The 26,299-nt window shown below is 47.6% G+C and overlaps 1 long non-coding RNA gene across 1 annotated transcript in view; it reads left to right on the forward strand.

The window, feature by feature from the left end:
* LOC105853512 overlaps positions 1–16,413 on the forward strand; it is a 46,785-nt gene extending 30,372 nt beyond the window's left edge. The window contains exons 3-4 of the long non-coding RNA XR_001145356.1: positions 9,471–9,685; positions 13,645–16,413. This is a non-coding gene — a long non-coding RNA (uncharacterized LOC105853512). The remainder of the gene's footprint in view (positions 1–9,470; positions 9,686–13,644) is intronic.
* Positions 16,414–26,299: the final 9,886 nt, after the last annotated feature.

The raw sequence follows: 26,299 nt of genomic DNA on the forward strand, positions 1-26,299 counted from the left end.
AGAGCAGTGTGGCTGCAGATGGTTGTTCCTCTGGATTTTAGGATCAGTAATTTTCAAACTTACTTTCATGCTTATATTTGTTGCCATCACTGACCATCTAGAAAGAAAGAAGAAGAAAAATAATTTTGGTTTTGGTGAAAACACAACTCTCGCACTACTCACTATTTTGTCTATCGTCCAAGAGATCTTCAGGAACCTGCTTTAACTTTTTGGAAGTTCTAATATAATTGGCCCACTTGTAAATTTTTTTTTTTTTTTTGCTAGTCAGTTCTGACAAAAGACCATTTTTCCTTCCCATGGGAATTAATAACTCAGATTTTGCACTAAAGAGAACTAGAGCAGCTGAATTTGAATCCACTCAGCAAGCAGCACAGCGTTCGATTTATAGTTGGCAGGAGACTTGAATATCTATTTTGACAGCTAAAAAAACCAAAAAGCTGCCCAGGAGAATTTTAAGAGTGTTCAGAATGAAGTGTAAACTAATTAAAATAAACCCACTATGCAAATTTTAAATGGAGACCACTGGGGCCTTCATAAGACCTTCCTCATCACACAATTCCTGGATATTAATCTAAGCCAAGGTAGTGGAAAACATAACTCCGATTTGTGGGGCACATGTTTTGGGGACTCACAGAGGAACTGTGTCTGCTGCTGTCCAAGCCCCACCTCTGTCTCCCAGGCGGCCCTCATGTCCCCACAGCATGCTGGGTTTCCCTCCTCATGCTGCATTGTGACCAAAAAGCCATTGCTGATTGCCTCTTGCTAGAAACCTCAACTAGAAAGTATATTGCTTGAGTCCGGGAAGGGAGTCATACTTGCTTTCGTATACTGAGCAAACCAACATAAAAGTGAGTAAGTGCTGTGGCAATGCTCTGAATTGGGTATCTTTATCGCAATTTGATTTCTAGAGGGCAAATCAGGGCTTGCAAAAGGGGCAAGAAAGGAGAAATAATACTGAAAAGGCTGCTTGGTCTTGGGTCTTCAGTTCACTTGAAAAATTCAGACTCATCGACTAAGTTGTGAACTCAACTCACACCCCAGCCTGAAGCTCCTCTGGGGTACACTGGGGATGAGAGAGAAATCCACCCATGTTGCACATGGATGAGCAGATGTGGAAGGATGTGATGTATTTATTTTGTGGACATTTAAGGGACTTAGCTCTCTGTGGTTGGGTTATTGACTTGCTTTCGTGCTACTGAAATGCATTTCCCAGAGTTTAGTACAAAACTATCTTCTCTCTGCTTTGGATTCTTTGAAAGAAGTTGCTCAGAATTGGTGAAAAGGCTGACTCCTAGAGCACTTTTCAAGCAAAATGATCTGTTTACCCTCAGGTGATGTAAATGAGGAGAAACTGTATTATCCAGCCACATTATGAATAAGGCCTGGAGTCTTCCTTAAAGAGTCCATGAAAGTGAGTATGTAGAATTCATGGAGACAAAAGCAAACATTTCTTCATAATGTCCCATGAAGTTGTAAGGTGCTATTTATGTCTGTGGTCGGCAAAGCCAGTCGCCTTCACTGCTCCCTACCCTCTCTTCTCCCGTTGTTTCCTGAACTCATTCTGATCTGCCTTTAATTTCCCACGCCCATGGAATCCCTGCGTGGGATTTCCCCATGGTCTTTACTCCTCTGATTCCCTTTCAAGTTGTAGTAAGGACTGTTGGTCACGATCTTCTTGAGATGATCTTGCATGTTGACTTGTGAGATGCACACATTTTACTGTCCCCTGCCCTGCTTGTTCAATGTCTTAACTTCTTCTCCAGAACCGGCCCCTTCTTCCAGCCCCAGTGCCTCTTCTCTCCCTCTCCAGTCTCAATGTGGGAATTTTACCCACCCGGCTGGTCATTGTGAGGAGCCACACACCCGCCCTGTGCGCAGGCCAGGCAGCTCATCTGGGCTCCAGTCCCCTACTCCAGCTCCCTGTCAGACTGCTCCACACACTCACATTTAAAATGTTCTTCCTCTGAGGATCAAAGAAATCTGAGAGCACCCACACTCCTCCCATTTTCAGGTTATTTTTTAAGGTCTCCTTTCTCTGAACACTGACCTTCATCTACACCATCACTGTGTGGCAGTGTCAGGGCTTCCTTGGGCAACTGCAGGAGGCCATATTCATTCTCTGTACTGCATCCAGCTTCTGAAAATCAAACCTTATCATGTCAACCTCTGGCTTAAAATCCAAGTTTTAATGGCTAAAAATCAATCTCTTAACAAAGGGTCTTCCTTTCTACCCTCCTCTTGAACTATGTTCTCCCTCATGCTTGGTTTTCCAGTCTGAACTTTTGTCATCTTCTTCACATGCCACACACTGTTTCGTGCTACTGGGCCTTTGCATGTGCCCCTCTGGCCTGGAATTCTACCACCTTTTCTGTCACCCATTTAACTTCTATATATACGTAAGAACTTAGTGTACTTTTAACAATATAGCTTCTGCAGGTCTTTTTTCAGTTTTTCTGTTATGTGCTTTCATGACATGTATATGCATCTCATTTGATTGTAATATTGCTCACTTTATGCAATGGTTTAGTGGGATTTATTTTCTTGAGTATCCATTATAATGTAATAATTCCAGAATTATCACAAATTTCAAATTAGTGAATTTGAATCCAAATGGACTTAATTTATTTTTTAGTCCTAAACCTGTAATATATAAACTTTGCCTGTGGTAGAAGCAGGTGGATCAGGTTATCCTTAGAAATGGCTCACCATAGCAGGGTAGAAGGCATTCATCTGCACTGTGGCATATATCACTCAATTTAGAATTGAGTTTAGAGGTAAATATTGTTCTGCATTTACATGCAGGAAAATAAGAAGCAACTTTTTGACTTCACCACTGACACTAAGGATAATCTGTGCTCTGAGTTGGGGGTGACTATGGTTCCCTCGGCAGGACAAGCGTCCCACGGAATACATGAACTAGGGTGTTTACAGACATGCTGCAAATGATCATTTACTGACAGTCATCCAAATGACGGTGTCAGCAGAGAAACTGTTGGCTTCTGCCCTGCGCTGTGTGGACACCCTGCACCCTCTGTTCATGGGTCTTCCAAAGCTGCATCAGACAAAGCAGCATCAGGCCCTGACTCTGGACACTGACAAAGATGGCATCAGGTTGAGCAGTTTCTGCAAAGCACCAGACCTTACAAGGTAGAGAAGGCGGGGAGAGGTGGTCCCTGGGTCCCCAGGCAGAAATGAGCTGATTAGGCTTTCAAGTTCAGCTAAGGGGAGGGGATCAAGATTCTTGAGATGGTTCATACCCATCTCAAACATAGGCTTGGGACAGGTGGGGAGCAGGCATGCATGTACCCCTGCAGCCTTGAGGTTGGGAGAATTACAGCTCAAGGGTGTGTCTTGTCTTCTTGTCAGAGTCGTCTTTTTGAATCAGATATAACAAGCAGATAAAGTGAGCATTCCCAGGAATCAACTTTTCCTCACTGTCAGTAATGAAATACCCTTGCATATTCATCCCCAAATTCTAAGTCTTCCAAAATGTTTTCTCATGTGTTACTTTTCCTTCACATCCTGCTGCAAGAAGCTGCTGAATTATCAGGAGCTTTTCACAGACAGTTTTTTCTCTCTCCGGACCCTGATCCCTTCCACATTCCTCTAAGTGCCCCCCTCAAAGTCCTCTTGGTGAGGGAGTCCAGCCATTCCCAACCCCTGCTCCCTCCATGCCTCCAGGTGCTGCTGTGGGAGCTGCAGGTCCAGATGGGTCTGCTCAGCTCCTTGGTGTGGACCCCTCTGTCTGGAAAGCGCTGCTCCACCCCTCTGCCACAGACTGCTGACCACTTCCTCCTCTGGCCTCCTAGTCCTTCTTGACTCTAAAACATCACTTGCACTGCTTTATTCCACTTTATCTCCTGTGAATCCATCTTCCTAACAAGGCTTGAGCTCCTGGCATGAGGGCCCAAACTGGTTCGTCTCTGACGGACAAGATGCCAGCGCGCCGAGGTCACTTGTTTTCAGCCGCTGTTGCTGAGTAGCTTCTTGGGCCACAAGGATGTGATGACAGAGGTTTATTGCGAGTGTGCAGTGTGCGGGTAGAGGGCTACAAACTCCTCTCTGCACCACGTTCTCCTTGTCTCTCACGGGGCTCCTGGCCGATAGCCAGTCCAAGAGGTTAGAGGTCACACAGCCCAACGTCTGCTGTAAGGACTGTCCCAAGCTGTGAGAGAGGAAGGGGCCAGGCGAGAGATTTCGTGAATATCATCCCCTACAGGCCTTGACTGGACCTCTCTGAGCCCGGCTGAGGAAGTGGGAGGAGCCTACAGAAGCCCAGAACCCTGACCGGCCACCCTGGGAGGCCCCAGCTCCAGTGCCATAATCATCCATGTGACAGGGCACTATCAACCTCACTTCTGAGATGAGATAAGGGAGCCTCAGAGAGGTGAAGGGCAGGCTCCGTGTCACAGAGCTGGTGAGTGGCCCAGCCTGGGGGGTCCCGGAGTCGGGACACAGCAGGGAGGCAGCCACTGATGGTCTGGCAGGGCTGGTGTGCCGGGAGAGCCCACTGAAAACCTGGGGCATGCAGTGAAACTTGAATTCCAGATAAACAATGAACGCTTTCTTAGTGTAAATACTTCCCTTGCTGTATTTGGGATTTGCCTTGTATTAGAGTGCCCCACAAAATCTACCATCATATACTGAAAAATATTCCTTCTTTATCTGAAATTCGAATCTCACTGGGCCTCCTTCTTCTTTTTTTAATCTGGAAAACTAAAGGCCTCATCAACTTTCAGACACAAAGTGGGTCACGGTCCAAGGAAGTGAAAACAGTGAGCCGATATCGGAGTGACTCACAAAAGCATGTCACCCTCAACACACAACACACTGTCCCGTCTACGATCTTGTGTGTGTCTCACCTCACCTGGAAGGAGGGGATATTGTCAGTATTTCCTAGGTGGAGAAACAAGGCACAGAGAGGTGCAGAATGTTGCTCGGTGTTACACAGCCTGTAAAGATGAAAGCTGGGGCTGGGATTAAGTTCGAGTTCACCACCTGACCACCCATTTTCTCTAGGATGAGACTCTAGCCCTCAGGCCCTTGGCCCAGTTGCAGGTGGGTGGGTCCTGGCCTCATGGGTTAGAGTTCAAGGGACATCTGAAGTCTAAGTAGAGAAAAGGAGTTTTCACTGTTCAGTTCAGCTGCTCGTGACAGCCACAGGAGTGGACTAACACTCAGTTACGAGCACACCGTCCCCTGCTGGCGGAGGGAAGGGCGGGAGTGGATGCTCTGGGAAGCTCAGGTGGCCTGGCTGTGCAGGCCGGGGGTGCTCCATGGGTCCCCAGCACACTCCTGAGCTGTTAAGAAGGCCATTCCATTCTCCCGTCCCTGCCTGTCTTTGCACAGGAAGCCGCTGGGGTTTGCTTTGCTGCTGGACCTGACCACTCGCCTGTAGTGTGGTTTTGGAGCGTCAGCCTTTCAGCTGGGCTTAATTACCTTAATTGAATGGTGTTTTCACTTCTTGGTAAAGGGGAAGTAGGAAGCTGGTGGATGACAGGGGTTGGCTTTATCGCACCCAGAAGGCCCTAACAAATTGAAATTGATTCTCCTCCTTCCTTTTTCTGGGTGTTTTTTGAGACATTGACGTGGGCTTGCCTTGAGGAGCAGTTTGGTGTAGTGAACTGTGACAGTTTTTGTCTGTATGCAGATGGGGCCATTTCAGCCCAAGAATGCAGATGTTGTGTGCGCGGCCTCTAGCTCCACACCCCACTCCAGGCTGGCGTTTTGCTCTGGACAAACGCCCTAGTGGTTAGTTTTGGGTCAAGCTCTTGACCTCTCTGTACAATTGCCATCATTTCTCCATCTTGCTATTTCATGTCTCTGTCTATATCCCAAGATTTATGAGGTGAACGAGAAAATGGCAGAGCTGACTTCCTTATTTGGGGGACCTCAGGACAGGGTGCAGAGATGCACTGAGAGTCTACGAGGTGGCAGGCTCCAGCCCCACCCCTGCAGTGCCTGAGCTTATACATTCTTGGGAAAGCTCAGCGAGGAAGACCATTGTCTTCCCATGCAGAGCTGAGGAGACAGAGCTGCCTGGGCTCATCACTCGCTCCTTCCTGACGGCCCCTGCATTTTGCCCTAGCACCATAATGTCTCCACAACAGCTATCCCTCAATGAAGTGATTGCTCTGTTCTCAGAACTCCTTTTGACTTTTGGAAATCAGAAATTACTAGTATTTTATGTGCGATTTGGAAGAAAGGGACTCAGCTCCTCAGGAACTCGTCTGCCCAGCCACTCTTCCTGGGCATCTAACGTGTGCCACCCTGTTCTAGTCCAGAGATGCAGCTTACCTGGGCCCTCTCTGTGTGAAACAGCAAGAGGATGCTGGGCCACATTTACTCTCATTGCCTTCGGTTGGTTTAAACTGGTTTCCATGGGGCAGTGCCATGGGCTGTGTACAGCCCAGTTTTGATTTGCTCACTTTTGATTTGCCACTTTGGCTCCGTGGGCCTGGTACTTGGCACCCTAGGACAGGGGAGAGAGTCAATGTGTATCCTCGTTCTAGCTTGAATAATTCCAATGAGGCACTGACTGGGAAGCCAAGGGCTTTCAGACTGGCCCCGAGGCTCCCGTGACCCTTGGGGGTCCAAGGTCAGCTTTACTCAGCCCCAGGAGCACAGCGTGGTTGGTCCTGGGGCCTTGGATAGCAGCTCTGGTTTGCACGTGTCTGCCATCTCCTCAAGTCTCACCACATGCATGTGAGGCCTCACTTCCCGGCGACACGTAGGAGTCCTGGACATCCCGGGGAATGCGGCTGAAGAACCCAGCTTGCCTGGGCTTGCCGGCTATGAGTGGGCGGTCACAGCAGCTGTGGGTATTCTGCTGCCATCCAGAGAGAGTTGGAGGGGACAGATGCTTTTTCTCTGAAGCTCAGCCCAGCCTGAATCCCACTTCTGATCTGGTGCGCTCGTCTGCTGTGTCTGGGCAGGATGTTTCCTTGGGAGTCTTTGTCATTGCCCAGAACTAGGACCTTGTCTGAAGTTAGGGGCCAGGGTGCCCAGCCCAGGAAAGGCCAGGGCTGGCCCCACCAGAGATACCCACTGGCTCCTGGCATCGCATAATCAGAGAGGAACCTCATCACAGGAGAAAGGACACCATCGAAGCAGAGAGATATAGAGGAGGAGGAGAGACCAGAGAGATGGTCTGTGTTTCCAGAGTCTCCCAGCAACTTGCCCCTTGGGCTTCTTTTCCTGGTCCCTGGTGGCGTGACTGAGGAGGCTGAGTCAAGTTTAACAACAGGTCTTCTGGGCAGAAGCCTGCTTTGTATCCCTGGCTGATTTCTACAACCAGTTTGCCTCTTCTGACCTGGTGACCCAGGCAGAGGTGGGGTGAGGCGTATGTATAATGGGTCCTCCTGCAGTGCTGGGGCTCCAGGCACCTCTGAATCCACAGGCTCTTACACACTTGTGGTTGCTTCAGTAAAGGTGTGCGGGCAGGGTCATTGCACAGAGTAGATCAGCAATGCATCTTCACACTGTTTCTGACCATTTCTGGAAGTTGAGTATTGTCACGGATCACACCTGGAAGCCCTGGTGACTGGGGGCTGGCCCCTGCCAATCTCTGGGTGCTCCCCTCTGTCAGAAAGGGGCTCAAGCTTGTGCTGTCCAGCTTCTTGGCAGCTGTTCCACAAGAGCTCTCTACAGCCACAGGCCCCCCTGGACAGGGGCCCTCAGTATCCCTTGTGGACTCAGAAACACCCAAGTTTACTGGGCAGCAATTACATTGGCATGAAAGGTAAATATCGGAGCAGAACTGACCCTAATCAACACATCACTTCTCCCCCTGTGCCTTCCTAGACCTGGGGTAAATGCTATTCTTACGGAGAGCTCAGGGAAGGTTCACGGGAAATTGACTTGGAGAAGAAAGATGGGGAACCAGTGGGGGGCAAACCAGCAGAAATGATGTTGCTGCTGTCTGGCCCCCTGACCTTCTTGTTTGTTGGGACTCCCCAACTCCACAATTACTGAGTATAAATTCAGCTAGATTACCCAGGTCTTTGAGCCCCAGCTTTCCAATCTGTAAAATGGACCAGTAATACAAAATATGTTTAAAACAGGATTTCTCAACCTCAACACCACTTGGTTGGCCAAAATCACCCCTGGTTGAGAACTGCTGCATTAAAGTAAAAGAGAGTATTAACCCAGCATCCAGAACATCATCCATTTGTTCATTCATTCGCTTCTCCCTTTCACATTTTCCAGGAGTATTTGTCCTGGGGTTTGGAGATTGTAGGAGCAGATATGAGACTTGGTGGCCACACCAAGAGTGAGGAATAGCTCTGAGCCAGTGGGTCTGACTTCTGCCACCTTGACCTCACACCTTCAGGCAGGCCTGGTGTGCCTCAGAGAGGGGCAGGCTGGGCAAGTGAGAGGAGAGACTGGTGGTGCTGCCTGTGGCCTAGCTGACCCAGGACCTGGCAAGCTGAGGATCAGCTGCAGCATGGCCTGACATTAAAGGTAGTGCTTGCAGGAAGGAGCCCTGAAGCCAGCTTCCTGAGCAGGCAGGGAGTGGGCAAAGGGCTGGGTCAGTTAAGAGCTCAGGGTCTCTTCTTCTCCTGCCTTCCATTACTTCCGACGGGCACTTTGAGATGAGAGATGTTTGAGAAAACACCTCCCTAAAGACAGCCCTTAATAGCTCACGTCCCACCCTGCTCAACACCCCTGGCCACGGGGATTTTCAGTGACAGAAGAGACCACAGCACCCTGAGTACCGAGGCCCCTAGTAGCCCCTGGGGTCTCCATGGGACCATGGGACTCAGAGTCCTTCCCAGCCTCAGTGGCCTGTGCCGTGCTCATGTCCTCTCTGGGCTGAACCTCCAAGGTTCAGACAGCAAATGGAGGACATGAGGGAGTCCCCTACCTTCATGGGCGTGTGCAGAAAGGCCTCTTCTTCCTTCCTACTAAGAAAGGGAGGAAGCCTTCTTGGTGATTGGCTCTTTGGCCTCCTGCTGTCAGACTCTGGCTGTGCCTTCAAGTACCTGGAAGCCAGCTGGTATAGACTCAGAAGGGGGTGCACTTAGTACTAAGGTGTCTTCAGTCAGCTGAGAGTCTACACATCCTCTACTTTGACATAGGAGGCCATGTATGACTGGGGAATGTACCAGAATGTTACGGATGACTTACATTGGGATAACATATCTCAGCCATGTCTCACATGTTCTGTTTGGGGGTCTTGATCTATGTACCTTAACTGATCTCTTGTCCAGTCCCCTCCCTCTACCTCTACCTGTTCATGTCAATCAGACCCTGGGAACCAAGGTGAAACTAATAGGCTTTTTGGGTTTTCCCAACTAAGTGGAACATCAGATTGCGGGACAGGGCTGTGAACTGACTGGATTTGGTGAAAAGTGGTTAATCCCTCAGATGTAAATAAAACCAAGATCCACTTTAGTCTGCTGCGAAATGTCAGCACTGTGCATCTCCATGAGGGCTAGCTTCTTTTAAATCTCTTTGCTTCTCTCTAGCAACCTGGGCTGCTGGAGTGAAATCCCAGGAAACAAAAAGGAAGATGGCCTAGAGGGGCTCTACAGGTTTTTGGCTCCTGAGATTGCTGGCACGGGCTGGAGAAAGAGGGCTGTCTACAGAGAGGGGCTTCTCCTTTTTCTCTAAGGGTCTCCAGGGCTTCCTGAGGGTCAGAAGCAAAGAAGAGGAAAGCACCAAGACGCTCATCCAAATCCTGGTGAGAAGACACAGGGGTGGACACATTCTTCCCCTGAGAACTCGTGGCCTTCTTGGGCTTCCCAGTCTACCCCCCACTGCCTGGTCTCCTAAGTCTCTGGGGGATCCGAGCACCTCTGTTCTAGGACCCAACATTCCACTAGTCCCTTGTCCCCCGGTGGGCACAGTTGCTCCCATCCCAGAGAGCTTCTGGTCACCAAAGAGCAGGCACAATTGTTCTCCCAAAGACTCGGGGCAGACGCATGCTGGACTCGGGTCACCCGAGATGTCTATTTATAAACCCTCCCGATAAGCACCATCTGCCCTGCTCAGCCCAGGCCACACTCCACAGCAAAGCTAAGCCTCCCAGTGACAAACTGAACATTTCCTGTAACAGCTAGACTTGAAAATCTGGCCCAGAGGAGAGGCAGGGGCCTCAAGACCAGTTGGACACTGGTCTTGAAGGCCTGCACATAGGCCTGTAAACAGCCGGCACGTTACAGCATGCGTACACACACACGTGCCAGTCTGCCCCATGCCAAGGAGTGCTCCCATACAGCAGAGGCTAGCAACCTTATTCTGTAAAGGATCATATAGTATGTGTTTTTATTTGGCTGGCCATGTGGTCTTGGCTGTGGTGGTATGAAAGCAGCCGTATGCTAAGGAAATGAACAAGTGTGGCTGTGTGCCAATAAAACTTTATTGAAAAAAAATCAAGTCAGGGTTTACAACCAATGCTGTAAAGGAGCTCAAATACTGAAAAATTAGATCTCATTTCATACAAACATTTGTTTAACCTATTGCCCAGGATTCTTATATATCTTATTGAGATTTTTAAAATACTGCTTCAAAGATGGTTTATTAAAATTGGGTTAAAACAAAAGTCCATAAAGTTAGTTCTTTTCTTGAAAACAGCCCTTGTTTTCTAGAGTTGTTTTAAGTTTATAGAAAAATTGAGCAATGAGTGAGTGAAAGTATAGATATCCCATGTAGTAGTTCCTTCCCTCCTGACCTGCAGAGCCTTCTCCATTATCAACATCAATGGGGTATTTTAAAGTCCTAAGTAATAAGTTATGGAATTTTTCCAGCTTTCCACAAATAGTCAAAATTGCTATTTTCTATGATCAATTCTTCATAAGACAATAAACAAGTCTAGATTCACTGAAGTCCATTCTGTAAGAGGCTGGTTGGGGATCGCTAGGATAGGGAAGTGCACACAGTCTGGGGGTGAGGAGGACCCTGTGTTGAGGACACACATGCTCTTAGAGTCCAGGCCAGAATGTCCCAAAGAACAACTGTCCTCTTTGCTACAGCTGATAGCATCCTGCCCCCCGAGTTCTGGGGGACGCAGGCTAGCCAGTAGAGCTTGCGATCATGGGTTTGCTCCCATTGGGCAAGGCAGTGACCTGGGCATGTCCACAGGCTTATGCCTGCTCAACCATGTGGGAGCAGAGTGCCCCGACAGATACCCGGAAGGCCAAAGCCACGGACTTCAGTCTATCCATGTGCTCTGAATGGCGTACCCTTCACTGTCCGCATGGCAATCCAGCACCACGGCACACCCAGCACCAGGGAGCTCAGCCCCGGCATATCCCTGGGCACTCACACTGCCTTGCCCAGTGCTCTGGCACAGAACTGCACCCCCATACCGCCGGCCCCGAGTGAATGACCCTGCTGCAGGGAACTTGAGCCTCCCTGCCCACGCTAAGAACCCGGGCGAGTGTCCGCACCCTACCTTCTGTTTTCCGAGTGTCCCGGCTGCTTGCTCTTCAGGCCTTCTCAGGAATGGGAGAGAACCTGACTCTTCCAGCAGCCCTATTGCCCAGCAGCCTTTTAAACCCTCGTGCTAGCTGGGCTGCCCAGAGATGAGAGCAGAATGGATTCAAGACCCAAACCTCTATTTTGCGCAAGTCTGCCCACCTGCAGAAAATCAGTGACCAGAAGCTGAATGTTCATGAAGCGTACCTAAATAGAGACCCAGCCGGGGGAAACCAAATGGTGTTCTTAGTGGGGAAGAGGCAAACAGTCCGCACTGCAACACCCGCGTGGTGTCAAGTAACAGTCAGATTAAACAAACAGCCTCAGCAGCTATTTTTACATCCAGATCGGCCACGGGTAATAGATAACTTGGGGAGTGAGAAATTGCTTGTCCCTTAGCTGGACCCTAACCCCTATTCTAACTTCGGTCCAGAATGATTTCTAAAGCTCCTCCAGCTCCTGGATTCAAATAAAATTATTGTGAGGTTTGAGAGAAAACATTTGTTTGGGGAAACACTAAAAACACGATAGCGTGCCTTAGAGCCAGCGCCCGGAGACCTGCTGATGTCCCGGGGCAGAAATAGCCCGTTTCATCATCGGCTTGGGGAACTCAGCCTGCATTCCTCGAGGAAGGAGGCTACTCCGCCCATGCTTTTGGAGCAAACTAACGTGCCCACCTGCAAACTGGGGCAAGGTGGGGCTGGGTGGTCAGGGTGAGAGCTGCAGAAAGACAGGAATAATCAGGGCAGAGGCGAGGTAAGTGTCCACTTGTGAGCTTGGCCTTGGCAGCTCCAGTTGAGCAAGGGTGGCTCTGCCAGGCAAGATTGTCCCTCGCACAACCCCCCGATGGGCTTTTATCTGCTTTCCCAGTGGCAGTTTCTGTCTTGGCCTGGGGTCATCTGCTCCCCAGACTGCTCGCTGACCCCGGATCTCACCTGTCCCCCATGCCGTCACTCGGTCTGGTTCCTTCCTTATCCTCCACGAGTTGGCCCTGTGAGTGTCCACTCACTGCAAGGATTTAACACACACCCAGTTTTTTTTTTCTTTCTTTCCAAGAGCCCATTTGTTCATCCTCTCCCCTGCCCTGTGGGGAAGCAGAGATGCTGGGCCCTGCTGTGTGTGGCTGCCAGAGAGGCGCACACAGAGGTCTGGCTCCAAAGCCTGGGAAGTATGCCTCACACTGCAGCTCTGCATCTATTTGTGGACTACGCTCCTATGCTGTGGGCTCCTCCTGGCCAGCAGCATCCATCCTAGACCCAGTTCAGGGCTTGGCACTACCTCCAGCCTTGACCCTGCCTGTGGCCAGGGTCACCGGGAATCAGGTCTATGTACGTGACTTTGATGTGAGTCAGAAAGAACCGCTCCAGTGATCCCAAGGTGAGAGTCAGACACCTACCAGTAGGTGTACCCAGTCCCTTTTCTTCCCAGAGGCCCAGAAACTGACCTTTTGTCCTGAGAACCTAAGATCTGACTGCGGGGACTTTTGCTCAATGGTCAGCACCAGACATGGGTCCAGGCGGACTCAAGTGAACTCCCTGATTTTATCCACCCCACCTACCTTCCTTGCTTGTCAAAGCCAATACTAGCCAACCTGGAAAATGAAAAGAAGCAACTTGAGAGGTAAGCCAAGTTAAAGCAGCAAAACCAAACAGGATCGGAAGCCCTGCCTCCTTGTATTTCTTAGCGATTGGATGCTAGCCAAATCTACTTGACCTCTCTGTGCCCAAGTGCCTCAGTTTAGCCATCTCTGAGATGAACAGTGTCTATGCTCCATGGTTCATCTACACACAGCTATGCTCCTATATTGCAAAACTTCTCAAAAGTTTGTCATTTTTTAATCATAATTTTGCCACATCCTGTTCTATTGTCTTTTCTTTTTCTGTAATGAAAATTGGTTACTTTTTTCAAAAACAGAGATTTTGGTAAGCACAAAACCATGGATTTGCTGTTTTAGTTAATGTTTTTCCAGTTCACATGGAAACAAATTTTTAGTGAGTTCACATGTTAGCTGTTTGACCTAAATCATTTTGTTCCAGATTTTAGGATTTTACTGAATCTCAGTTTGGGGAGGCATGAGCTTTGGGGCGCAAGTAACATGATTCAATGATTCAGCAGGGGCCCTGATTTTCCTAATTTGCTCTCCCCCCACTCCTCAGGATATCTCTTTCCCAGCTTACTTTTAAGTCTGCACAGGTGGAGAACATGACCTCATGTCTGGCTTAGGATCCCAGAGGCGGTGAGCTTTGCAGGGCCGCAGGAGCTGATGGCGTTCGCTTGAAGTGGCTGATTGAGAAGAGAAGACCAGAGGATGGCCCAGGAACACTCAGGGGGCAGGGCAGCTTTGTCAAGACGTCGGCAGGAGGGGTCGGGGAAGAACAATAAAACACAGTTGATGCAGCAAGAACCTGTCCTGGGAGCAGGAGCCCTCGGAGCTTGGCCCAGGTTCCCCTGCAGCTAGCCTGACCACAGCTGACCGCTGCAGAATCCGATTTCTCCACCTGCCCTGTGCCAGGGATGCCACGTCTGGTCCGGTCATGGTGGGTGCACTAGCATGGACCACCCCCATGCAGAGCACTGCCAGAGAGCTCAGCCCCGGCTTCCAACCAGGATCCCAGGGTCTGCATGGGCCGAAGCTGGCATCGTTCTGGGTGAAGGTCTCAGGCAAAGTGGCCACTCTCTTCCAGTCCAGGAGCTGTGAGCCGCGTGGAAAGAATGTGAATGAAGACACAATTCTAAATGTAGAATCACGGACGCTATGTGAGCTGGCTCCCTAGTCATCCAGAAAAACAAGGCCCACTGGTACATTCTGCAAGAGCATAAATAAAGCTGTCCTCAGGTGGCGCGCGCCCATGTCCCATCCTCGCAGTGATTCTGCTGCCCCAAGTCTCAGCGGCGCCTCAAGAAGGTTGTGGGAGCTGCCCGTCTCCTGTGTGGGTGAAGCTGTCTCCCTCTTACCCAAGCCGTGTGTGATGCTTGCTAACTTAATTTTGCAGCACATTTACTATTCTGTGTCTGCATTAATTAGAAATGTTCAAAGCTGATAATGAGGGCAACGCAGAATTGGGCTTTCAGGCCAGTTTCTGGATATTTGACACTTAAATCCCTGCAAAGGGCAGGAGATGGTTCCTCTGCTCCTTCTACCCTTGTGACGCAGCTACATGGCCCAGCTTTTCTTCAGCACTGCTCAAGCTTCTTTAGGCGTTGTTTGCATAAATTTCTCCAGGAAATTAGGGTGTTTCCAAGGCTTTGATTTGTAATTTTTATTTATTTATTTTTATTTCCAGGGCTTTAAATAACAACGCATAACCACACTAGCTCACACAGAAAACCTTCCCAAAGTGCCAAGTCCCTAGGTAAAATTAGCTTATTCCTTGGACACTGTCTTAGGACCTGGCGTTATTTTGCTTTGTCCTCTTGAACCACTACCTGTCAGGGAATTAGGGGAAGGCAAGAGATTTCCTGAGTCCCCATTATGTGCCCGGCACTAAAAAGTGCTTTTTTCCCACTAAGTCCTCATTACATCCCTGTGATATCAGGTCCTGACTCCGCTTTACAGTTGAGGAAATGGAGACTCACAGAGCCCTGGAGGTTGCACAGCTACTAGCTACCAGGTGCTGAGGATGTGGATAAGGGCTCAACTACCGCCTGCCCATGCAGCTCGTATGTCTCTGCGCACACACCTCCACTATCCAAATCAGCTGCTCCTCTAGCCCAGGGCCAGGGAACACGGCCTCCTTCCACCCACCTGTTTCCCTAGAGAGAAAGCAAAGTCTGGTGAGGGTACCTCCTTAGCTACTGACTTGTTATGGGAACTGAGGGGGTTCCATCTTCAGCGTTGGCTCAGTGAGAATGTGTTCTCAGGACTGATGGCAAGATGGGAATTCACTGCAGGAGGGTGAGCCTGGGGCTCAGGGCCTGCTGGGCTTGATAAGCACGAGCTGAGGGGCCTGAGCAATCGGGCCCCTTCTTCAGATCAATTTCCTTACCAGGAACTCTGGGTCAGTGCCTCCCTCATAGGGTTGCATGAATGAGTTTGTAGAGCCTAGTTCAAAGGGGCTGGCTTTATTTTGGTGGTGGTGGGGGTGAGGGATTGGAACTCAGGATTGGAAACAGCCTGCCCACCTGGCCACAGAGGTCCTTTCCCTAGGGTTACTGCTTTTGCAAATGGACTAGCCAGGTGCCATACAGTCAGCTCAGGGTTGCTCTGGCTCTGGACTTGCCTGAAGACCTTTCCTTCGATTCTTTGCTTAGGATTTGACAATGAAAGATTTACGTGACAAAAGCCAAACCCGGGCTGTGAAATGAAGTAAATCCAGTTTAGACAACGCCACCAACACCGACAAAACCATGACAACCCTCTGGAGGCTGGCCATCCGCACGTCTGGAGTCTACCTACGCCATTCCTCCATGAGGCGGGATCAGGAACTTCCTTTCAGGAGGAGCTGGGGAAGATGGGCTCAGCTTTCTAGAGCATGGGGCAACAAACTTTCTGTAAAAGACTGGACAGTAAATGTTTTTAGCTTTGCAGGCCAGATGGTCTTTGTCACAATTACTCAGCTTGACCATGAAAAGCAGGCAGAGAAGATCTATAATCAAATCAACATGGCCATGTTCCAAGAAAAGTATTTATAGACACAGAAATTTGAATTTCATCTAATTTTCACATAAAACAGAATATACTTATTAAAAAATCATTTTTGGCTGCACGAAACTAAGCTGCATGAAACTAAGCTGCATGAAGCTGCACAAAAATAGGGGTGCTGCATGGACTTGGCTCGCAGGCTGTAGTGTGTGAGTGAACCCCTGTCCCCTTCATTCGCCATCTGACTGATGAGCACTTGAACCCTGCCTGGTCCAAACTGAGCATTCTGCAAGTGTAAAACGCCCACTGGATTTTGAAGATTTTGAATGGGAAACAAACAAGAAGACTGCAAAGCATCTCCTTGGTAATCTGTCTTGAATATTGCACTACATCTGCATTAAAATGATGGTACTTTGGCTATTAATAAAATATATTGTTAAGATTGTTTTCACATGTTTAACTGTCTTACTGTGGTTAATAGCAAATTTACAATGGCCCACATGGCTGGCACCATGTTTTACAGGATGCAAGTGCCAGCTCTTCCTAGAGCTGGGAACCCCTCCTTCATCACCCACCTCTCCACCAGGCCAGTTGGTTCATAGAATCAACATTGATGCTCATGGTGAAAATGTCTCAGCTTCCCCATATCAGTTGTTCTGAGTTTAGGTGTTACAGAGGGGTTTTGTATTCCTGAATATCAGTATTATTGTTTCAGTTTGCTTCTGCCACGATTGGTAAAATATTGGCCCTTGGGAAATACATTTTGTTAATAAAGGAGAACGGTGGCAGTTGCTGTTTTTCAAGTATCTACTTGATGAGGGGTGAGCCATAGTATCCACATTGTGTATTTTCCTCCTTATAGCCATCTTAAGAAAGATCCATTCTGAGATCCATTTCCAGAGGCTGAACAAGGCTATCGAGGTGAAATTCCTTGCCCAAATGATACAACTGGCAGCATAACTGGTCTCAAAGTCAGTCCTCCCTGTCTTCCCAGACTGCTTTTCATCCATGGTATTCATCACTAAAATGCCCTGGAAATGGCCTTCCTGAAAGAGTTGTTTCTCCCTAAGTGCAGAGAAGTGTGAGTGTGTGGGGATCACACAATGCAGCTGGCGGTGGGGGCAGGGCCTCTGGGCAGGGTTGGTGTGCAAAGCCCAACCCCACGCTTTGCCTGCGCTCTTCCCCCTGCATCAGGTGGGAGACGAAGGCCACCGGTTAGCCACTGCCCACCACCTCTGGCACAGGCTGGGATGGTTCGGTCTTCACAGGTGAACCAAGATGAGAATCACTGCTTTCACAGTGGTTCCGGCCACACCAACCTCCGTTCTTCTTTTGGCGTATGTAGCGAACCTCCTGCCTTGGAGCCTTTGACCTGCTGGCCCTCCACATGAGCACTCTGCTCCTCATCTTTACACGGCTGCTCCCTTCTCCCCATCCAAACACCAGCAAAGTATCACTTCCTCCAAAAGACCTTTATAAAGACCCTCGCCCACCACCCCATCATTCTCCATCATGTCACAATGGTGACGTTCTTTGCGCACTGATCACTAGCATGACTCCTCCACATCCTGTAGAAGCATGGATTATGCTTCTACACTCCTCTCAGAAGGTAGGTTCCCGAGGTCTTGACTATCTGACCCCCCCCCCCCCCCGCCGCGCCTAGCACATGCTAGTGAATGGATGGGGGAACACAGGGTGCTGGGGCTTCTTACTCCCTTGCATCTCCCCTTGGCTAATCTCAGAGCAATAGTTCTTCGGCCATCCAGATGGCTGGAGCTGTCTCTCAGTGGGGCATTTCTAATAAGTTCTGAAGACTGGGTAAGAATAAGATCTGATGGGTGGGGGATTAAATTTGGAGAAGAAAGAATACCCGCTGCTGGACGAGCGGGCCCCGCTTGTCCTTCCTCTGTAGCTACAGGTCGTTTCCTGGAGCTGCTGCTGCAGAGCAGCTTCCTACTCAACTGGATTCAATAATTTCCTGGACATGGGCTGTGTCTCAGGAATATGAGGCCTTCATTCACTGTAGTATTACAGGTAAGAGAGCTGAGGCATAAGAAGTTAAACAAGTGATCCAAAGTCACAAAAGTAGGAGAAGGTGAGTTTGGGACTTGAATGCAGGCACTCTGGTATGGACTCCCACCCTCCTCTGCTGTGTCTCTGAGGTCCTGATTCCCAGGAGCCTTTGGGTGTGATTCACAAGTGCCCCAGAGCTTTACAGGAGATTGGGAGGTAAAGTTTGGAGAGCTTGATGTTGAGCAGCTAAGATTGTAGATTTTGATCTCAGAGACATAAATGTTTGGCTCCTAGGTCTATTCCACACCAACTATGTGACCTCAGACACAGGGCTTGATTTCTTTAAACTTCAATTTGGTACCTATTTCATAGGATTGCTACAAATAGTAAACAGATGATGCAGGCATTCCACCAGGTGGATGGGTGGGTACCACAGGCCAGTGGTACCCACTGGTTGCCTTGGCTCTATCAAGACTGGGTGTCTGGGCATCTGGGCATCTGGGCAGCAGGTCTGCACTGCCTGGAATCCTGGGAGCTTGCTCCCGAGGCTTTGGTGAGTGGAGGCCTGAGAACTGGGTTCCTTCTCCTCGGGGAGCACTATGCTGCTGTAGAAGGAAAAAGAAGCATCTCCCCTGCTTGCAGGGAACAATTCCCGGGCAAGGGAAGAAATTTGGGTATTATGCTGCCATTTGTCTAGAAGGAGAGAATACAAGTGTGTGTGTGCATTTATATTATTTGCTTATAGTAAAAGAAAACTAAAGAAGAATAAACTAAAAACCAAAAATGGCAACCGCCGGGGAATGGAGAAGAAAGGCATGGGATGGAATTTCAAGTCAGGCTTCCCTGAAACTACTCTTTTTCTGGATTTCATGTGGAACTATGCAAGTGCCTAAAGAATTATAAAACTAATTAAAACAACATTAAAAAAATCCCTAAAATTGAGAGTAAAATGAATCAAATGAACTTAATGTGTAGGTGGCATAATTTCACAAAAGGGAATTATTTCAAATGATTTTATAGAATATTAATTTAACATCCATAAGGAGGATATATCCTAACACAAAATTAACTGTAAAATAAAAATGTTATACTGCCCTCAGAAATATAGCTATAGATAGAGCAAATTAGCAACATGTTAATGTCACTAGACCTGTTTTAGTGTGAATAAAAAAAGATGTAAACAAAACCTAAGTGGCAAGTAAGACAGTACTTGCATGTTTAATATCAATATAAAGTTATATAAAATTAAATATGAACAAGGTCAAATAGTAAAAAATCAAATATGAAATCAATTTAAAGAGAAAACTTATCAAGATACACTTTCTATTAAAAAAAGAAAAATATATCTTCCTGGAAAGGGCTAGAATAGTTCCCTGCACAGTAGCAATGACCCTCCTTCATACCTAGCTCTTATCTCTAAATACTGTTTCTTATTAGGAAGAACAATAATTCCCTCATCCAGATAGCAGAAGAATCTGGAAGCCCTTGTCATACCAAAACACAGTCAGGTCCTGGAGGATATTTAAAGAATTGAGCTGATTTGAAGAGTTTCCCAGTAGTGAAAAATGGAAATGTTTGCACATCAGTGAGAATGAAAATTAATGGGTATTGAAGCACACTTTATATTTAAGCCCATGAGTTCATGTTAATACTGAAAAAAGGAAAAAAAAACAACAAAAACAGCTCAAATAATCCCCCGTGGTCACCTTTTTAGGATATAGAAAGAAAATTCTGAAAAGTGACTCTTTTGTATGAATTATACCAAGTTACGCAGGGAACCAAGCATTGGATGAAGGAGAGTTTGTCCAATACAGAAGGAAGAGGAGAATATGAACATTACTGTTTTTCAAACTCTTGATAAAATAACTGAATAGGATGCTAGTGGGTTTCTTGTGACTATAGACACCAGCTGTGAAGTATTCCTGCCAACAAACCAAATTGAGATCAGAACATGCCTCTACCCTGGACTGAGCTATCAGACCGCAAAAATAACAGGATGGAGGAAACCACTAAATAACACCATGGGAAGCAATCGGCAAATCTGAGGTGTGGAGCACCCTACAGGGTAAGTCACCTATTTTTTTTTTTTAAAGATTTATTTGCTTATGCATACAGAACTAGGGTACAGGCCAGAGGTGCAGGAGGGTGAGAGGATTCACCAAAGACAGAGTAGGGAGCAGAACAGGCCGATTGACAAAATATACTGCTGAGGGGAACAGCGGATGGGTCAGGAGAGGTCTGCCACACCGTGTGGGTCACCTTCGGGGCAGGGATCGAACTCATGTTGAAGTGGTTCTAGCTTCTTAGTGCTGTGCTTTAACCTGCTGCACCACCAGGGAGGGCCCTACCTATTTCTTTAACAAATAAGTCATTAATATTGAAACAGATGAGACGGATTGATTAAAAGACGCTAAAGAGAACATGGATTGAAAGCCATATAGAGTACATCTTTTGGAACCTGAGTCCAACAAATCATCTATAACAAACCTTTACAGAAACAACATGGGGAAATTGAGTATTTGATAATATGCCCGAGTCTTTGACAATATTCAAAGGTTCTTGCTAAGTTTTAGTAATAACTCAAGTGCGTTGAAAACGTTCACTATTTAGTGTGACCTACACCAATGTTTAGCAATAAAACTACGTGCTATCTGGAAATTCTAAGTGAAGGTAGTGGGTAGTGTATGGGACCCAGGGCTGTTGTGTGGACATGAAACAGGACTTTTGAGGTGAATTTTTGTGCGCATTTGAACTTTTATATGCATTTGTGATGTTCCATAGTTTTTTTTTTTTAAAAAGCCAAAATCTCCTTGCGGCGGGAAGGAGAAGAGAGGAGGTGGGAGTGAGCTGAGAGGAGAGTTAGGTCAGGGAAGGGACACACCAGGGAGTCTGAGAAAGCCACTGGCTCCCGACGGGGCGAGACCTGAGACTGCCCTTGGCCACAGGGTGAGGACGTGGCACGGCCGGCTCGTCCTGTAGACTCCAGCCTGTCTGGTAACCTCACTTAAGGTTATCTGATATGAAGTGGCTTCAAGGAGGCCAAGATCTCGACGAATATTGGCAGGTACACAAGACATCAGAAACAATTAACTGTCCAATTTTAGAGGTTGGTGGATAAGGCTACACTTAAAATTTTAAAAATTAAAATAAAAGAAAATACTTGTGGTAGATTACTAACCAAGTAGAAATGGAGTTTATTATTGATGTGAAATGTGAAAAGAAACATGAAAAGAAACAAAAACAGTAAAAATGTTCTTATGTAAAAAAGATAGGTATGTCTATTTAGGGAAAAAATGACCTAAAAGCACTGTTTGTAAGCAGAGTATGCATGAGCATTTTGTTTTTCTCTGTCATTTGGTAATGATAATAGATATGTTGTGGAGAAATCATCAACCATGATGTGAGGTGAAGGAAACCTGTTCCCACTTTCACCAGGAGATTATCATTGGATCAACTTGCAGGGAAAGCTGAGTCAGCTTTCGTTACACACCACCCACTTCTCATCCTCCACAGCTCCCTATGGGTTGTCCTGTTGGAGGCAGGTGAAGATGAGTGGCTGACACCCCCAAATAAATTCACAGGAGGTGGGGTTAGAAAATCGCCCATGCAGGGGAAGTTTCTTGGAAAAAAACCAGAGTGGTCTATTTACTCCCAAGTAGGGGAGGCCACTGCCAGAGGCTGGTGCTGTGGCCTGGTCACCCTGTCTGGGGCCAAAGCTGCTTCTTGGACACCTGCACACTTGTGACCCCTTTGCAGGTATTGCCTTTGCTGCAAAGGGTCACCGAGGGCCCCAGGAGGGAGGCGATATGTCAAATGGGCTGCCCCGCTCACATGCCTGTAATCCCATCAGAACACTGGGCTGTGTTGGGAGAAGGCAAGACCCCTCCTAGAGGAGCTTCATTTGCTCTTCTCTGTCTAGTTGTTGAGTACAAAGCAGGAAACAGATACCCAGGTGAGACTAGTACTGGCTCAGTTACCTTGCAACATTGGGACAGGGCCAGACTGTGCTCAGATGAGTACCAGGTCACACCTCCCTGCCAGGTTTGCCATATGACCTGCTGGTCTCAACTCCCAAGATGAGCCCTGCTTCCAGAAGCTTTCAGAGGCCAGAATTCCGGGTCCTGTGACCCGGATGACCTGCAGAGCATCCACTTGATGTCATTCCATTGGTGTGAATGGTGCTGTCTGTGTGCACAGGGCCCCCCATCACTTTATGGGGCATGGGTTCCCAGGGCAGCCTTTGAGGAAGGCTTGGCAGCCTCATCACCCTCCACTTTCCAGCAGAGCGAGCAAGGTGCCTGAGGAGTGGAAGTACCGCGAGAGTTCGGCAGGTAACAGAACTGGCATCAAACTCTGAGTTTTTCCTGCTCTTCCTGGTCTTAGCAGAAGGGCCAGCACACAAATCTGCCTCGTGCCACCTGTTACCAGATACAGCCCAAAAGGCCACAAGGTGGGTTTGTTTGACAATTAACAATGGCTAATTTGGAATGGTTAGCACCATTTAAAAAACAAGAGGTTTTTGTGGTGATCGTGGCATTTCTGGTCTTTTTAACCAGAAGGTCAAGGAGCAGATGCCTGGACAGACAAGACATGTGCCCTCCTGCTGGCCACCAGCTCATATCACTCATTTCCATAACCAGCAGGACCCAAGATTGAGTTTCATCTCCATTCTGAGCAGAGGATGGCTTAGATTGTGAGAGAGGGATAGCCAGTCATTACAAAGTTAACCTCTCCCCCCAAAGCTATCTGGGCGGCCAGACTCTGAATCCTGGACCCATCACCCTTCTCGGGGTGGACACCCTGGGGTGCTCAGAGAACAAGGTAACGCGAGGTGTTGAATTACCCCTTGAAGAGCACATTAAACACGAACCCAGGAAGTGTTCTGAGGGCATTAATACTAAATAAGGCTTATCTTCAGAAACATTTACCTGCTGTGAGAAGATACATCTTCATGAAATATGAAATCCACCCAAATTTATTAAAACCGCCTGCGTCTTAGCGGGAACTCAAACTGAGCAGCCCTCCGTTAGAGCCTCGTTATTATTATGGCATTATTTATTTATATCCGACCCTAAGACAGACATGATGTAATCCAGTAATTAAGATTGTTATGATTGAATATTTATTAAGCACCTACAATAAGCCAGTCACTGATCCACATAAAATGAGCCTTTACCCTCAAGAGGTCCTATGTTGCTGCCATGGGGAGCTCTGTGACTCTCAGAGGGGAGCAGGGGGGAGTTTAATGGATTTTGTCTTCCCTGAGCAAGCTTGAGAAATGATGCTGATCAGAAATTGGACCTAGCTTAGTCTCGCTGTTCAATCTGAATGAAATGAAAACAATCCATCGCTGCCTTGGAAGAGAGATGGGAGTGCAGAGGGGCTGTCCCTAAAAAATGCCTCTGATGAGGAGTGAGGCGCCCTGGAACCCAGCATCAGGCTGGACTGTCCAAGGCAAGAGGCACAACCAGTCTGGTCTGCTTGTGAAAGTTGGCCCTGGGCCTAGATTGGGTAGTTCTTCTGTACTTCTGTTAAAATTAGCCTGACCCCCACACATCACACGCCAGCACTTGTGGGATCCCTACTGTGTGTCAGGGGCTGGAGCTGCACAGGGGAGCCAGACACAAGCTCAGGTTCCCAGGACAAGGCCCCGTGGGGTGCTTTCACCTTCTGCCTTCTCCAAAGTGCCCTGCAGAAGTTCCACTGGCCTTTCCTCTCTCTTTTTCTCCCATCCTGTCTTCTTCCTGCTTTCCCTTGCACTGAACCACTGCTCCCTAACAGGACCTGCTGAGCTGTGAGCTCCTCTAGACAAAGAGCTTGCTCTCTGGACTCTGCTTCTTGTTGGCGACTATTTGTGAAAGCTTGAGCACAGGATGAGGTCGATGAATGAAACACAATCGTAAAAGTGCACCTGGCATTGATACATGATCCTCTGCGAGCTGCTCTACTCACTCATGATTTTTCCCTAGCAGATTATTTTTGTGTTTAGGAAGGATGTGGAATGTCCCTGGGTTCTCTGATGCCTTTGGTGGGAGATGTTTTGAAAACTGACACATGCATGTCATGCTTCTCTTAGCACTTGCCCTGACTCCTACATTTGGTTCAGATAAAATCTACTTTATCATGAAGGGGACTCTGGTTGTTTGCACAAGATAATCAGTTTTTTAAAGTTGTGACTTAAAAAAAATCGCAGTAAAATATGTGTACCATGTAGTTTACCATCTTAATTTTTTTAAGTTTACAATTCTGTATGTCCTTGTATAATGACCACCACATCCATCTCCAGAACTTCTTCATCATCCCAAATAGGAATTCTGTACCCTTTAATCAACTCCCTGTTCCCCCACTCCAGTTCCTGGAGACCCTTCTACTTTTTGTAACTCTGAATTTGGCTACTCTCAGTACCTCACATAGATGCAATCCTGCAGCTTTTGTCATTTGTGACTGGCCTATTTTGCGTAGCATAATATCCTCAAAGTTCATCCCTTTTGTATAGTATCAGTATTTTCTCCCCCCCCCCCTTTTTTTTTTTTTTAAGATTTATTTATTTATTCATGGATCTCTGGTACAGGCCAGAGATGCAGAGGGTGAGAGGATTCACCAGAGACAGAATGGGGAGCAGAACAGGCAGATCGACGAAGTACACTGTTGAGGGGAGCAGCAGGTGGGTCAGAAGAGGTCTGCAGAGCAATGTGGTCACCTCTGGGCAGGCAGGGATCCAACTCATGCGGAAGTGGCTTTAGCTTCTTAGTGCTATGCTTTAACCCTCTGTGCCTCCAGGGAGGGCCTTTTCTTCCTTTTTTAATGCTGAATTATATAGTCCATTGTATGGATAACCCACATTTTGCATTTCCATCCATTTTAGGACATGTTTATTTTTTGACTATTGTGAAGGGTGTTATTAAGATTCACTTTCAATCGTTTTTATTATACACTCAGAAATGGAATTGTTGGATCATAGGGTAATTCTATGTTTAATTTTTGAGAAACTGTCAGTCTGTTTTCTAAAGTGGATGTGACATTTTATATTCCTCTTGACAGTCTACGGGCATACTAATTTCCCTGGATCCTCACCAACACTTGTTCTTTTTGTTTGTTTATTTGATAGTGCCCATCGTGATGGGTTTGTAGTACTATTTCATTGTGATCTTAATGTTTTCTTTTGCTAGCAAATTTTGGGTTATTACTACGAAGAACTTATAAGTATCTTCACAGAACTTAAAATAACTCTTCAGAGAGAAAATATTTTGTGTTCACCGAGTCAGGTGTGTCCAATCACATGGAGTCATAGAAAGGTCAGTGAGCTCAAGGAGCTGGGCACTGTCAACTCCCCGGGTAGAAAGGGTCCAGGCTGAGGCTCTAGACATGGTCACAGTGAGGGCCCTTCCCCAACTCTTGTGGATTCTGAGTCCCTGGGACCAATTCCCTCTCAACTAACCGAGCCTCCCTCACTCCCTCTTCAGGAAATCTCATCCAGTCCTGCTGCAACTGCTGAATTCAGTCACTGTCTGACATGAGCTCTAACCCCAACTGGGTCCATAGCGTCTTCAGATAAATATGCCCCAGCCGCCCCAATGGCCCTGACTCCAGACTCTCATCTCTAGGAAGGCAACTTTCATGGCCCGGGCACATAAGCCGTAATCTCAGGGCTCATCCCTGACTCTTCTCTTTCCTCAGTCCTCCTCATTATGGTCTTAATTTATATTACTCTAATGAGTAGATGACAGCATCTTTTCAAAAACATCAGTTTCCAAAGAAGCATCCGACATGGCTTAATGAAGTTTCATTTTAAATGTGAATCCTCATGCTGGATGTTCCATGTGGTTTCTAGCTCAGTCACTGAATGGTCATGTGGGTGAGACCCAAGAACGTATGTGAGCTGCAAGGGGCCAGCCGGGCCCACTCTTTTTTTTAATGCCCAGCTGTGCACCTGCGTGCCTGCGGCACATCGAAGCTTGAGATGCTGTCCCAGCCCTTATGTTTCTGATTTAATCTCTCTGGGGCCATACTCAGCCATACATTGGAGAGGATTACAAAACTTCCCAAGAAATCTGATGGGTAGCCAGGCTGGGAACCATTGTTTTAAGCTGTGATGCCAGGACGCTTCAGGGGCAGAGATGGGATGCAGCTGCTTGCGTAAAAGGGGGAATCATGTTGTCATGTGAACATTCCAGGCAGAGCAGATTCAGGGTTGATTGGGGCAGACAGAAAAAGGATCCTGGAGCCTTAGGTATGTCGACATGACTTTAATGCTGAAGCAGGGGGCCAGATACACAAGCAGAC

Source organism: Condylura cristata, unplaced genomic scaffold (assembly GCF_000260355.1).
Source record: "Condylura cristata isolate star-nosed mole 26May11 unplaced genomic scaffold, ConCri1.0 scaffold00011, whole genome shotgun sequence".
NCBI lineage: Eukaryota > Metazoa > Chordata > Mammalia > Eulipotyphla > Talpidae > Condylura > Condylura cristata.